This window comes from Anomalospiza imberbis, chromosome 23 (genome assembly GCF_031753505.1).
Source record: "Anomalospiza imberbis isolate Cuckoo-Finch-1a 21T00152 chromosome 23, ASM3175350v1, whole genome shotgun sequence".
NCBI classification, from domain to species: domain Eukaryota; kingdom Metazoa; phylum Chordata; class Aves; order Passeriformes; family Viduidae; genus Anomalospiza; species Anomalospiza imberbis.
In genome coordinates, this window is record NC_089703.1 from 3,510,080 (window position 1) to 3,523,988 (window position 13,909).

General features: G+C 38.2%; 1 protein-coding gene across 2 annotated transcripts in view; it reads left to right on the forward strand.

The window, feature by feature from the left end:
- The window catches only part of PRDM2 (PR/SET domain 2), a 63,808-nt gene that overhangs the window by 27,424 nt on the left and 22,475 nt on the right, over nucleotides 1–13,909 (forward strand). The gene's annotated exons all lie outside the window — the stretch shown is intronic.

The following is a 13,909-nucleotide window of genomic DNA, read 5'->3' on the forward strand; positions in this document are numbered from 1 at the left end:
TATTATGTTTTTTTCCTAAATCTGCATTATCTTAGCACGTGGAATTTGTGTGCCTGTGATTTACTGGAAAGGCTAGAAAAACAACCTACAAGAATTTGATTATATGATAAATGAGAAAAGCCAGACAGAATAATTTCTGAGGTAATTTTTCATGGCATAGAAGTTTGATTTGCATTCATGAAGTTATAGGTAAATATACCAGTAAACTAATTTGGTTTCTGGCTTTTGATTTTGTGCTCTTTTGTAGGTATCGTGTTTTAACTGTTATGGATTTTACAGATTTCATAATTAGGAAGAGTAAATCTTCTCCCCCTTTTTGTAAACACAAGCTACTTACCAAGGCTCACAATTATTTAATAAAAAGCAAACCAGCAAAAACCAACTCCAAGCACAATATTCATGAAGCATTTGAGAATAACCAAGAATAATCTGTTTATGTAGCTATACCCTTGTCCCATGAAGCAGAAAGACCAAATTCCTAGCATTTAGTTGATTGAATTGTTAGATTAAAGTTTCGGCTGTAAAATGATAAGGCAATTCATTGGATATTTTAAAATTTTATAGTTATTTTTCACAGGTTTTATCGGATTTTTTTTTTACTCTGCCTTTACTCTCAGTTATTTTAGTGTTTGTAGTAACATCTGCTAATACTTGCAATTCACAGCAATCTTTTTTCAAGAAATATACACTTTTTTTCCCTGCAGATTTGGTAGCAGTAGCTGCAGTGAGGATTCCAGAATGGTTTCTACTAATATCCCTGCCCTTGTATATTCAGCTCTATCCTTGGATGGGGAAGCCTCTTAATCCTAGACTTGAGGGATTTGAGGAAATAAAGGAAATTATGATGAACATAATTGAAAAGTAATTAATTTAAAAATAAATAGTTCTAATTATATGATAGAGATGGGAGGAGAAAAAATTTTTTTTTTGGGAGTCAGTTTAAGGTAATATTTGAATTAAATAGCAATTTAAGAAACTTGCTAGAGACGAGCTCCTCCAGAGACTTGTGAAATTTGAATTCATTTGTGACCTAAAAAGATGAATGAATATTTAAAATTTTACTTTTTAGCACTGAAACACCCAAAACCACCCCAATTTTATTTTGGCCTATGTTGCACACTGTTGTCTTACATATTGAGAAGGAAATATAACCAAGTAAGAATTGCTAAATTCCAACAACTGTGAATGAGTGTGTCCTTTAGGAACACATTTTCCAGAAAAGTAAAGTGACACTTTAATACCTTAGGAATGACTGGACAAGACATTATTTGAGAGGTGTACTGTGATTTAGTGATACTGACCATGTAGTTATTAGATAAAACTCCTAATTATTCTATATTCAGTAAAACAGATAATCCTTTTGATTTTTAATGCATCTTAGGTCTTATGCTTGAACAGCTCAGATATTCATCATTTGACAAATAACCTTGTTCCTGCCATCTGTGTAGTGAACCCTTGACAGAAGAGGTGACCATTGCACAGGTGTTTAAAGTGGGCTGTCCTAGCCAGTCAGTGAGGCTTTCACAGCTGTAACATGTTCATGTTGCAGGAGGAACCCTCTCTCTGCAGGAATGACAGCCTCCTCTGTGCTGTGAGTCAGGCTGAGGTACAGGAGAGGCAGAGCAGACTGTGAGGTGTGGGTGAGCCAGGAGCTGCCCAGGCCGGGCACACACGAGCTCCACACGGAACTGCTCGCCCTGACCTTGAGCTGCCCTTCTGCCAGTGATCCCTGACACAAGGGCCCATAATCTCCTTTAGAGTGGATCTAGAGTGGCACCTGGCATTTCCTCCAGCTCCCCATCTCCCTGCTGCATATTTTTAGTTTTGTGCTCTGCATTCAAACTGCTTTGTAGTCCCCAGGTTTTGTGTTTGATGGCTCCTGCCTGGCTTGGCTGTAGCTTTTCTTAGCTGGAATAAATCTTCTACACCTTCCTTCTACCATGCCCAGCAGCTCAGGAATGCTGGAGGAAAAAGGCAGATATTGCATTTGTTTTCATACATTGGAACAATGTGATGTTCCTAAGGTGCATTTACGATATAGAAAGAAATTCAGTAGGATAACAAGGTATTGAGAGGGATGGAAATGCAACCCCTTAAAAGAGAAAATCTGGTGAACTTGAACTGGGTATCATCACAGATTTTTATCAGAGCCAAGCTGTTAGTGCTGCCCTAACTACACAGTTCAGAGCCAGCAGCTGCCAGTGCATGGCCACCAATAGCTGAGATTAGGTTTTTTTGTTTCTTTTGCATTTTCTGAAATACCTTTTTTTTTTTTTGTTGTTATATGTTTATCATTGTTTCTCCCAGGTTGTAGTTAATGTGCTGCCTGCCAAGCTCATAGGGAAATTTACTCAATAAAATGCATTAGCACAAGATCTTTCATCAATTCTCCTTCTAAGGAAATTAAAAAGAGAACAGCTTGGGTTCACTTTGCAAGTTGGGTTCATGTGTCCTTGTAAGAAGTAGTGTGGATTTTTTATTGTGTCATCCAGGTGTTTCTTCCTTTTCATATGACAGGAATAATCTGTAGCAATGAGTGGTAACATCAACAGAGTGTTTCCTTCAGAAAGAGCACATTAAGCCTCTGGCTTCAGACTCAGTCTTTCTGAAAAAAAAAGTAACTTTTCAGTAACTAAAGTATTTTTCTTTTAAAGAAAGGATGGTCATTCAATAGATGGTCATACATAAAGATATTCAATGTTTGTATCAGGCTGTAATCTGCTTTAAGGTGCTGCATAAGGCTCCAAAGTGTGATCAAACAAGGCTAAAATCTCATTTTTGCAGTGGATTATGTGGCAGATCAAAAATCTGGTTCTGAAGGAAGAAAGATACTGATGTTACTCAGGATGAAAGCTTGTCTTGCCACATGCTTGAGAGTAATACCTCTAAAATAGCCTTTTTTGGGAGAGAAGAGGACAGTGTTTCTTTTTCCTGTGCTTGTTTCTGTCTCTGGAGGTGCTCGGGCCCTCGCCGTGTTCCCCTCGTGTCCGGCGGGCCCGCGGCTCCTCAGCCAGGGCTGTGGGAGCTGCACTGGGGCCGTCAGGCTCTCAACGGAGGGGAGAAGTCTTCAATTTCATTTTTCCAGAAGCATATGCTGCATTGTGCAGCTGGAGTGGGTTGTGAAACCAAATGACCTCTCAGCCACAGTTGTGTCAAGTCCTGAAATATTTTGCTATTGTAGTGCAGGCAAAGCACCTGCATCAGGGTCACCTGTGTCGTGGACAGCCCCTGGTGATTGTTCAGTGTGGTTTTAAAATCTCAAACCATTGCTAATAAATCTTTTAAAGCTTTGTTACCTTAAATGGTTCTATTACAGATGTTGCTGCTTCCCACAGTTCTTACTGGGCTTCAGGCAGAACATTAACTATAGGGGTACTTGTAATAACTGACACTGACCCAGAGGCAGTGTGAGAGGAAGGTGGGTGAATTAAGAATCAGTTATTGGCTGTTAGAAATAATTATTGTGCCTTGGTTTATATCAGGCTGAATGCAAAATGCAACTTCAGGCTTCTGCTTCCCACATGTAAATAAACTGTCATCCTAAAAGTTACAGTGTTTTTTCTCTTGTCTGAAAGTGTGACTGTTGCTGGAACAGTGTCAAATTGCTGCTGGGGAACACAAACACCTAGGGATGAAATAAGCAGGTTAAATTCTGTGATAGTAGAAATCCTTGCAGTTTTTATTTTTTTTGTTAATAATTTCTTAGGCATTTTCAAGTAGTTCCAAATAATTAGTTGTACGTGAGAGTGCTGTAAATATGCATCCTGTTTATAAAAGGTAGGCCTTGGATTGCCATCTGGATGTCATCCCAAATGGAAATCATGGTCAAATGATGCTGTGATTGTCTGGTTTTTAAGTTCCACAAATGTATTAGGTTTGTACTTTTACTAAGTTTAAAAGTTTGTTTCCAACCATAAAAGAGCTTGCGAGAAAAATGATTGTGTTTGAGTTGGAATGTAGCTTGTAGAGGGATGTGCAAGCTGTACATTTGTAGCAAGGATATCATGAAATGATACTGTTATCTAAGCTCTATTTCCAGTAAATTTAATGAAAAACTCAGGAGCTCAAGGCTTCAAAATTTCCCAACCAATGACTGGTAAAAGAAAAGGGAGGAAGGAAGAAGTCATCGAGATCATCTGGAGCAAAGTCTTAAAATGGAATTTACTTTGATTTCTCCAAATCACATTGATTTGCAATAAGGTTTTTTTGTACAACTCCAGTTCAGAAGCAGCATTTGGGGTGCCAGGGGACCATAACTCTTATAGAAGCATCTGTCTGGAGAGTAACTCATACATTTGAGGTCTTCTAAGCAGTGCAAGTTTTCTTTTAACCCCCATAAATGGGGGCCTTTGAAAGGGAGACTTGTATTACTTTAAATTCCCATCCTCACCTCTCCAGCAGTGCCCCCAGTTCCTAGGACAGCTGCTCTGTGCTTTCAGAACAGCCAAGTGTAATTGGTATCACTCATTCCAGCCTTGCTCCTGCCTATGGATTTAAGAATGGGAGAAAGTAAGCCTTCATTTCAGGAATTAAAAAGTAATTACCTGTATTTAAGAAAATTTAAAAATTCAGCACTGAATTGTCTGTGTTGGTGCCTTAAACTCTGTGTTTCTAAGTATAAATTTTTGGAAGTACTACAAGCACCTTGCACACACTGTTACTTTATCTCTGTGGGGTTTTTGTCTTTGACTTAAAATAACAATCTGGCCTTCATGGTTGTTACAAGTTGTATTTCTAGCTACTTAGTTGTGCTTAAAGCAGATGTATGTAGTTACCTAACAGAATAAAAATTCTTGGGTTGTTTGGTAACTCGGATTCTAAAGCGTTCTGTGTTTTTTCATACTTTTGCATTTTTAGTCACACTTCCTTAGACTGCTTTTCTCAAGTTAAAAAAGTAAAATATATCTAGACCACAGTTGTGGCATTTCCCAGCAAATTTGCTGATGCTATCTTCATTTACATAATCCACGGTGGGAAGTGAAATAAGGCACCAGGCAGCTTTCTATTATTAATCAGTTTTTCTTTCAGATGATCAGGATTGGCTTTGAAGCAAGGAGTGACCTGGAAGAAAAGCTGATTGATATTTCACTGCTATTAAAAAAAAAATAATCCACTACATTTGGAAGTTATTCTCCTCCTTTCTTAGTAAATCCTGTTTTGATTTTCCTGAAAATAAGTTAAGTTACTCAGTTGCTATTGAAATACCGGTTTCCTTGTAGAAATATTTATTGTATTGGGATTTTCCAAGACTTTCTTAGACTGTTTTCTTCTGACTCCTAGAGCTGTTTAAACACTTCTGTGTAGAATATGTGGAGAAAATTTGGTGATTGCTGTTAGGGAAGAGCTTTGCAATAGATTTGGAGGATTTGTTCCAAAATAGGAAGGGGATGAATTCCTGCAGAATGGAATAGGCACTGTTTTCCAGAGAGAAACAAGCACTTTTGTTTTCTATTCCTTCAAGTATTTAGTGATTTAGATTTGTCCTGTTGCTTATAGAATAGAAGAGAACAAACTCAATGAGCTACTGACTGCCTTACATCTCAGTAAATCTGGGTGACTTCTGCTCACATGAATAATCCTTTCTTGAATTGCTTTGTGTTCCCTCACGTAAGCCAAGGCTTTACCAGCCACTGTTGCTCTTTCTATGGTTTCCTGACCCTCCTGTGCAATCTCCCACTTCAGTGGTTGTTTCCCAGTTGGAGGCTCTGGGGATTATGGTGGATGCAAGGTAAAGTCAGTTATTGACTTTCAGTGTATTCTTATTTTATTTGCCTCCTGCTTGAACCATCTTTTTATTTAGGGAAGGCTTTAAGTTCTTGTAGTAAGAATCTTCTGTAGCTCTTAATAATTTCTATTGCCTTTCTGTAGATTTTTTTAATGCATCATATTTTCAAAACCATTAGATGAGAATTAATGTGAATAATATTGTATAATTAACTGTACTAAACTACTAAACTTTTTTATTGCAATTTACCATAATTTTGCATTGACCATTTGTTTTACTCACATTATTTACAGAGAATATCTTATACCAAGGTCTTATCTGCAGATGCCCCCAGTAATTTATTATGCAGTGATGAACAAGCACATTTAACTTCAGGAGTGTGCACACAAAGAAAGTTTTGATAGCTGGTTTGTTCATGGAAGACATGCAGACTCCATTTGAGTGTTTGGCTGAGAGCTCTTTTCTTTAATTGAGGTCTCCTTCAGAAGGTAATTTGTGTTTGCCAGCTCTCTGAAGATTCTCACATGGCTGCATTACAAATTGCAAAATAGCAAACAAATTTTATATTTTATTTATTAATTGTTTTGTATATTTTTCAAGTGAATGAAAAGGAAAACCATTTGTAAGATTAGAGTGTATTTTTTTTTTCAGTCTCTCAATTTATTTTGTCATTCTTGCCAAGAGCCTTACACAGATTGACAGGAATGACTGTTCTGAAGAATTCTCACTGGCCCACACTTGCTATGTTGAGCTTGTCAAGGAAATGTTACAGCAGACTGACTTTCTGCTTGGGCTTATTATCAGTTATTGAAACAAGACTCAGTGGCATTTGTAGCTAAGAAATTAGGCAGTGTCTGACCGTTTTCTAGAAGTATTTACTTGCCTTTTATACACTTTTCCCCTGGAAAATCACAATATTTATGTGGATCACCAGTGCCTGAAAGTTTTTTAGGATGAAGCTTTTTGAGCACTTAGGAGCTTACCAGCTGTTAAGAGTTAATTCTGTTGTTACACTTTGTTATCAGAGTTCTCTGAGAGCTTTTGATTGACTATGATTAATGCTGCAGAACTTCAGACAGGCCCTGTTATTAATGTGCTGATTGACATAAAATTATTCCAGTGAGAGTATTATAATAGCTGAAAATCCATCATCTTGATTATTATTGCTGCAAAATGCCATGGAAATGAGTAGTCAGCTGTACATTATTCTAACTCTTGTTGAGAGTCAGATGCCTCACTCGAGTCTCCTCAGATACAGATCTCGTTTTTTTTGGCAGTCCATCAGAAACAATGTGACTGTTGAATGGGAAAGGCCTGGTGTTTGTAAAAGTGACTTGATTCAGAGAAATTTGGGAACATTTCTCAGGCATCACCATAATTCAGGGCTGAGTGCAATGCAAACTTCCCTATGTTGCTGCCAGTAAAACTGCAGACTGTGGAGATAGTGAGCTGTGTAAAGCAGCTCAGTGCTGTGATAGCTGACCTGTCCAGCTGGGGATTTGGATCAGAATGTTCAAACACCCACCTTTGCCATAGCTGGATCCTCAGCCAGGTCTTGAGAGTCGCCTTGGGCTTTTCCCAGGGAGTAGGTCTTACCAAGTGGCAGTGAGTTGAGGAAAAAATGGACTTTCCTGCAAAGCGTTCCTTTCGAGTTGCAGGTAAAGAGCAGTGAGTCCAGTGTTTCTGGTCTTACAGACCCCTTGTCAGAGATTGCAAAAGCAAAGTGAACTTTGTGCTGAAGCTTAGCTCGTAGCTCTCAAATCCTGAACTCTTCGGGTGTCACCCTCCACTCTCCCCACTCAGATACCAGAGCTGGTTTTATTTTCTGGTTCTTTACCTGCAAATTAAATTGTCCAAGTTATGTTACAGTGACATTTTATTTCTGTAGTCTGTTTTAGTTGATGTTTTATACTATAAACAGGTGTCTGCAAAGAACTTCTGGTTTTAACCCATTTAGATCAAATTAGACTTTCATCTTCCACGTAGCAGTTAATTGAATAGAAGACAAGTACATTTGTGCTCTGAGATTTGTTTTCACTGTTTGAAATGTGGAAGAAGTTGCTGTTCCCTGTAATAACTTCATGAGCCTGTGACCTTTCTTTGTGTCACAAATTAAGCACATAGCAACTTGCTCTTGTCTGGTTTAGGGCATATTATAAATTTAGACCTTCTGTTGTTGGTCTTGTTAACATGAGCACCAACTGTTACCGTTATCCTGTAGCACAGTCCTTTTGAGAAATGGACTGATTGGGCAACTGGAGGATTACAGTTCCTTTGGAAATATAATTCAGTGTATCTCATGTTATCAGAGAAGGCTGACAGGCCTTTCTCTAAGAAAGTATCAGTGGGCTGTGGCTGAAATGAATGAAGCACTTTGTTTCACCAAGGAAGTGAAGCAAATCTTCCACAATTTCCCAGCAGATAAAAGTAATTTGGTGACTATACTGTACATTAAAATGATGAGTTTGCATAGTAATATTTATCCTCATTTATCTACTTCTGTAAAGGACCTGCTGTGATATTCTGCCATATGACCTTGGATTTGTCGCTCTGAAGCTGGAAGGAGATGAGTATTTTCAAATTTAAGAGATACAGAGAAGCAGAGTTTTCATGCTGCAAATATATTTTGGCAGGAGCTGGTTATGAACAATTAATGTTCTTTGTTTGGTTAGAGACCCAGTTGAGAAGATGCTGTAATATTTTTAATGTGGACTGATGGAAAACCACTGCATACTTACCACTAGGTAGTTGGTTGTACTGAAGAAATATGATAACGTTAAAGGAATGAAATTTGGAAATGGTTGTCAAAGAGCGAGTGAAATACATTTTAAAGCACAGAGGGGTGATTTTACTGGGAACACTTGGAGAAAAATTTCTGAGAAGTGACATGTTGCAGACGTGGTAAACATAAATGACATGACAAATTTGAATAAAATGAATAACAGGACAAATTTGAGTGAGTGTAAATGAAAATGTTGTGTGTGACCTTGTGCAATTCTGAGGGCTTTAATTTTATCCATGGGAGCTTTACATTGGTGGTAGCACTGTCCAGATCCTGCATCTGTGAGAGGCTTTGCTCTTGTTTCCTCAGCGGTGGGGACTCTTGTTACAGTAATCCTAGGGCTCCTGTTAGACACAAAGGCAGCCCTGTTTCTGGGGATTGTAGCCTTTGTACAGCTGTGTTCTCCAAGCAAAGCCATTGCCCCTGTTTAGGCAAACATTTGGATCAGTGCTTTGGGTTTGGTTTTCCATGCAGTGACAGCTTTTCATGTGTGGCATAGAGAGGCAAAATTGCTCTGGATAGTAAGACACTACCTTGACTAGCTGTGTGAGAAGGGCTTTTGGGTCTGCAGTGGACCCAAATGTCCTTTTTTTCTATTTTTTTTTAATGTCACTTATTTGTGTTACTGCTGCTCGATTGGCACATACCTGGTTTGTCAAAGAGCAGAATAAAATGGCAGGTAAAGGTCTAAGTAGTTAATTTTGAAGATAACTTAGCTAAAACCACAGATATTTTTGAAGTAATCCTCTCAAATGTTCAGTGATCCAAATAGGACCATGACAAATATTTGGGTTTTTTATTCGAGAAAAAGGCAGACTGATCTAGTAGTGCTTGTTTTAAACTTGCTGGTACAAGTAGTTGTGTGAGGGCTTTAATTTGCATTACCTTGTAAATGCTGCTGTCAAAATAGGTGGTATTTCTAATTACCTGAGAGTAACTTCATTTCACAAACATTTTGGAGCAAGGTCTGGTGACTGGAAGCAACATTTTCTGGGCTTAGATAAAAGCTTTGATTGGCTAAAGCAGAAATTTAAATTTAGACATCTCTGTATTAAATACACAATTTGGATGCTCTATTTTTAACTGAATTTTAAATAAAAACTGGCTAAATATAGAGAACAGTTATTTCTGGAAAGTGTGTGTGCCAGCTGACATTTCTTTTGCTGCAGCTTTTGTTTTAATACTTAGCAAAACAAAAGCTCATGGAATAGAAGTACAGAGAAGAATGTTCATCATGTTTTCTGTCCCGGCCTGGCTGTGGGAGCTGTGGCAGCCATGGAGCAACTTGCTAGGAATTTGTAGTGAATGAGGGGAGGCTGTGTGGTTAGGGAGGGTGGGAGGCAGGAATACACCAGGAGTTGGAGTGATTGAGACAAAGTCTAGAGCAAGTCTGGTCCTGTATTTGTGTCCCCTTTCTACTGTTTTAGAAATATTGGCATAAGGGCAGAAATAACATTTTCAGATCTTGTGAGGATAAAAGCTCTACATTTAATTATTTATACTTAATTGTTCCATCACAGCTCTTGTGTGGGTTAAAATTGCATGGAATTAAACCCTTGTTTGCCATGCCTTGTAATTGTTGGGTGACATTCTGTACTACTTAAGTCATTGTAAGTCTTGTAGTCTATAAACTTAAGACTTCCTGGGATATGCACTCAGGTTAGTCAGAAGGCGGAACGTGTTGGGGATTGGAATGAGATGTTGCAAGAGTGGATGACATACTCTGACAGACAGTATAAACTGGTTTTGTCTCTTATCTGGTACAGAGTTATGGTACATAATTTAATTTACAAAAGGTAACTTGTATGAAGAAGACTAGAGATGGCTCATAGTTCAGCTTGCAGGGATTGGTGTGATACCACACATTTAACACAGGCTTCCCACTCAGAATTTTTCACCAGTTTTTTAAAATCTACTTATCTGAAATTTGTGAACCGTGTCAAATTTTCTAGTCCTACAAACTCCATATAATGGCAATATATTCCCTTCTGCTTCTTGCAAACTGTTGGGTCATTTCTTTCTCTTGGCATGGCCCACCTGTAGTGTCACCCTCACATTTCTTGTACTGACTACCATAATTCCAGAAGTTTGTGGTGAGACACAGTAACATGATCTTCAGTGCTATCATTAAAGTGGAGACTTTGCCAAACATTTGCAGAAATTGGTGATTTAAATAGCCCAGCTCAGAATTTTCTTATGCTTTCCATGGCAACAAGTTCATCTGTTATGCAAATGTCACGTTAACAGTCTCTGTCAGTGCACAGCTCTGTTTCTTTCCTGCAGAGTGTATTTAGTGCTTGGTACAAATAGTTACACGCACGGTTTGGAGTATGTACCTCTGTCTTCAGGTGTCCTGAAACACCTTCCCAAGGTGAGAATTCATCACCCCTTTTATATTGTGGTTGGAAAATGCAGTGATTAAAATGTGCTCTTTGTGAGTGAAGTGATGGTTAATGGGTAGCATTAGGCTTATACAACAGGCAGCTTGGTATTAATAGAATTGCTGTGAAGTTTGGCTTCCTCTTTCTCCTGCTCCTACTGGGTAAGCTTGAAAGTGTCTTTTTATGGAAGAGGAGATGCAAGTTCTGCTGGAAAAAATTACAGAGAAACCTTTGATCACTGCATTTGCCCATAATCTATAGATAGTTCACAAGGCTTTTCCATTTTTTCTGTACTATGTAGCTGTATGTATTCTACCACTCTGGCTTTAATATTATTTGATACATTAGGTCTGGGCAGATTGACTGTACAGAACCATGATCTTCTGCAGCTCTGAAATATTCTTGTGGTTCTCAGGAGCTGGAGGTTAAAATTCTGTTGTGATTGTTTTTGTACAGTTTGAAACAGCTCATGTCAATTTTAGTGTTTCATTTGCTTAGCAATACAAGTTATGCCTACACAAAGTAGTTGTATCTGATAACTTTATAATGGTGTTGCAAGAAGTACACTCCACTCAATATTTACAGTGATGACAGATTGAAGAAAACAGGGTTATAAAAGCTTTTACATTTTGCTTTTTTCTGCAGGTTTTCATACCTACCTGGCATCATTGTTGAAATATGCCTCTTAATGATACTGTGTGTGGAGGCATTTACATTTAATTGACATTCCTTTTAATGAGGTATTTGTCTAAAAATTGATCTGTTGCTTGAATTTCACCCTTAGACTTGCTGGAATATGATTAAAAATGTGCTGACTTTGCCTCTATAATTTTCTGTTTTAGAAAGATACAGTACTGAAAATGGAGGTTTTCATGTGTACATACCCACCAGTGCTTGGGATGATCTGTAGCCAAAGTGGGAAATGCTCCTGGTACAGCATATCTATCTTACACTGACAGAGAAATAAAAATGAAAAGCTTTTTCTGGGTTGTGGGGAAAATAAACCCCAGGAATTATCACCAAAGGTGTTCTGTGACAGCATTGGAACTTCTGAGCTGTGGGCTCTTGGGAAGCCTGTGTTTGGGTTTTGTAGCCTGTTTTGTTGCCAGTCGAAGGGTGTTTTTCTCCAGAGCACTTGGTAAGCAGCGGTTTCATGGCTTGTTTCATTTTAAGTTGGAAGCTTTAGGGTTCCAAAGCCATTCCCTCCCCGGGTGATGAGTGTGTCTGTTCAGAGGTACTTGGAGTTCCTCAGCTAAGCTTGCTGGAGTCCTTTCAAAGCAGTACTTAACTGCAAGTACTTAAAAGGAACTTTGATACCTTGTTGTATTAACAGTAATATTTTGGAAGAAGTGGATGTTACAACATTTAAGCAATGTTTGTTTAAATAAGTCAGAATTGTTGAGGCTTTTTCTTTCAATCTTTTTATTCTTAGCCTAATATTAGGTTTTTTACTATTTTTACTCTTGCTTCCTTTTTCTCCAGTAATTTACAGTGTGACATTTTGAACCTCAGCTATCCTAGATCACTTAAAACTATGGACAGCAATTTAAAAATGATTTAATGAGCACAGTCTAAGAGCTGATGGATGCTGTAAGTGAGGCACTGAGCCAGGTGCTGGATGGGCAGCAGCAACCCTGTGCTGTCTCTTCTGAAACGTGGCTCTTGGCTTAGATATTGGAATAAAATATTTGCCTAACTTTGTGGGTTTGAGGTCCTGTTTCTGGCAAATTTCTGTAATCCCCCTGATTATAAGAATAATCCTCATATGCATTCATTTTTTAATATATATATATATATCAGACATGTTGTGCTTACCAGCTTTCCCTAAACGTTGGGAGTTCTTGGCTGTCTCAGTGGCTCAGAGCAGCCCTTAACACACAGCTATGCTACCCTTTATTTAGCCAGGTGGTTTTTGATTTGTCTTTGCTGTGTGAGCAAGTGCTGGTAAAGAATAATGAATGATTTTGTGAATAATGGAAGAGCTGAAAAAATAACAAACAAAAAGCAAAACAAGGAGTTTTAAATGCAAACGGAGGAACATACTAGAGGAACAGCCTTAGTATTCACATCTTAATAATGAGCATTTTGAATTAAACAACATTTTTTGGTGCCTAGTTACCTTACTGTTTAATCAGTTCCACTTACTGAATATGTAAGGTCTTTAACACCCATGTGCTGTGCCATTCACAATTGGACAAAATTCTAAGAAGTCACTACAACATGTTTCTGCATTTTGTCCTGTACCTCCAGCCAACACAACTTGGATTTAATTTTTTGAAGCAATTCATGCTGTAGCATTCTGTGTGTGAAAAAGGCATTCATGTGTTTTGGCCTGTCTGCAGAACAAACAACTACTCAGATTTTTACTGATGCTTGAAGGCTTAAGGAATTTATTTTGAAAAACATGACAACAACCAGCATTCTGGATAGAAGAACAGATGAATTCTGGTGCACAGCAAGCTGTTTCTCAAATTAAAATTCAAGTTGTATCAATATGTTAAAATTCATTAATCAAAATAATATGGAAATGATCATGCAGTTGTTTTCTTATGAATTTTCCAAAATAATGTTTTAGCTTGGATAGTCACTTAATCTTTATTCCATTCTTTATAATGCCAAAGTACAAATTTTTTTTTTCAATACAAAAAATAACTAGAAGTTGTTTTATAGAATAGTAGCAGCTTTTGCATGGGATTGATGCCGACTTTAATCTCAGCCAGTTCCAAAGGGTTAACCAGTGAGTTTTTGTTATTACTGTGATTTGCAGCATGAAGCTGTGTGGCGTTGTCAGTGTAATGTGCCATTTTGTCTTTCCCCTTCAGCCACAGCCTTGTCAAGTGCTGCCCTTGTCTGTCCCCTAAGAATACTTTACAAGGGGTCTCTGAGGGAGCTTCTCCACTGTTTTCCAGGAGACTTGAGATTTGGGGAAAGTTTCTCTGGTACTTTTCAGCAGAGCACTCATAGGGTAAGGTCTGGATGTGTTACTGGGCTGCAGTTAGTTGTTGGCTGCAGATATCAAAG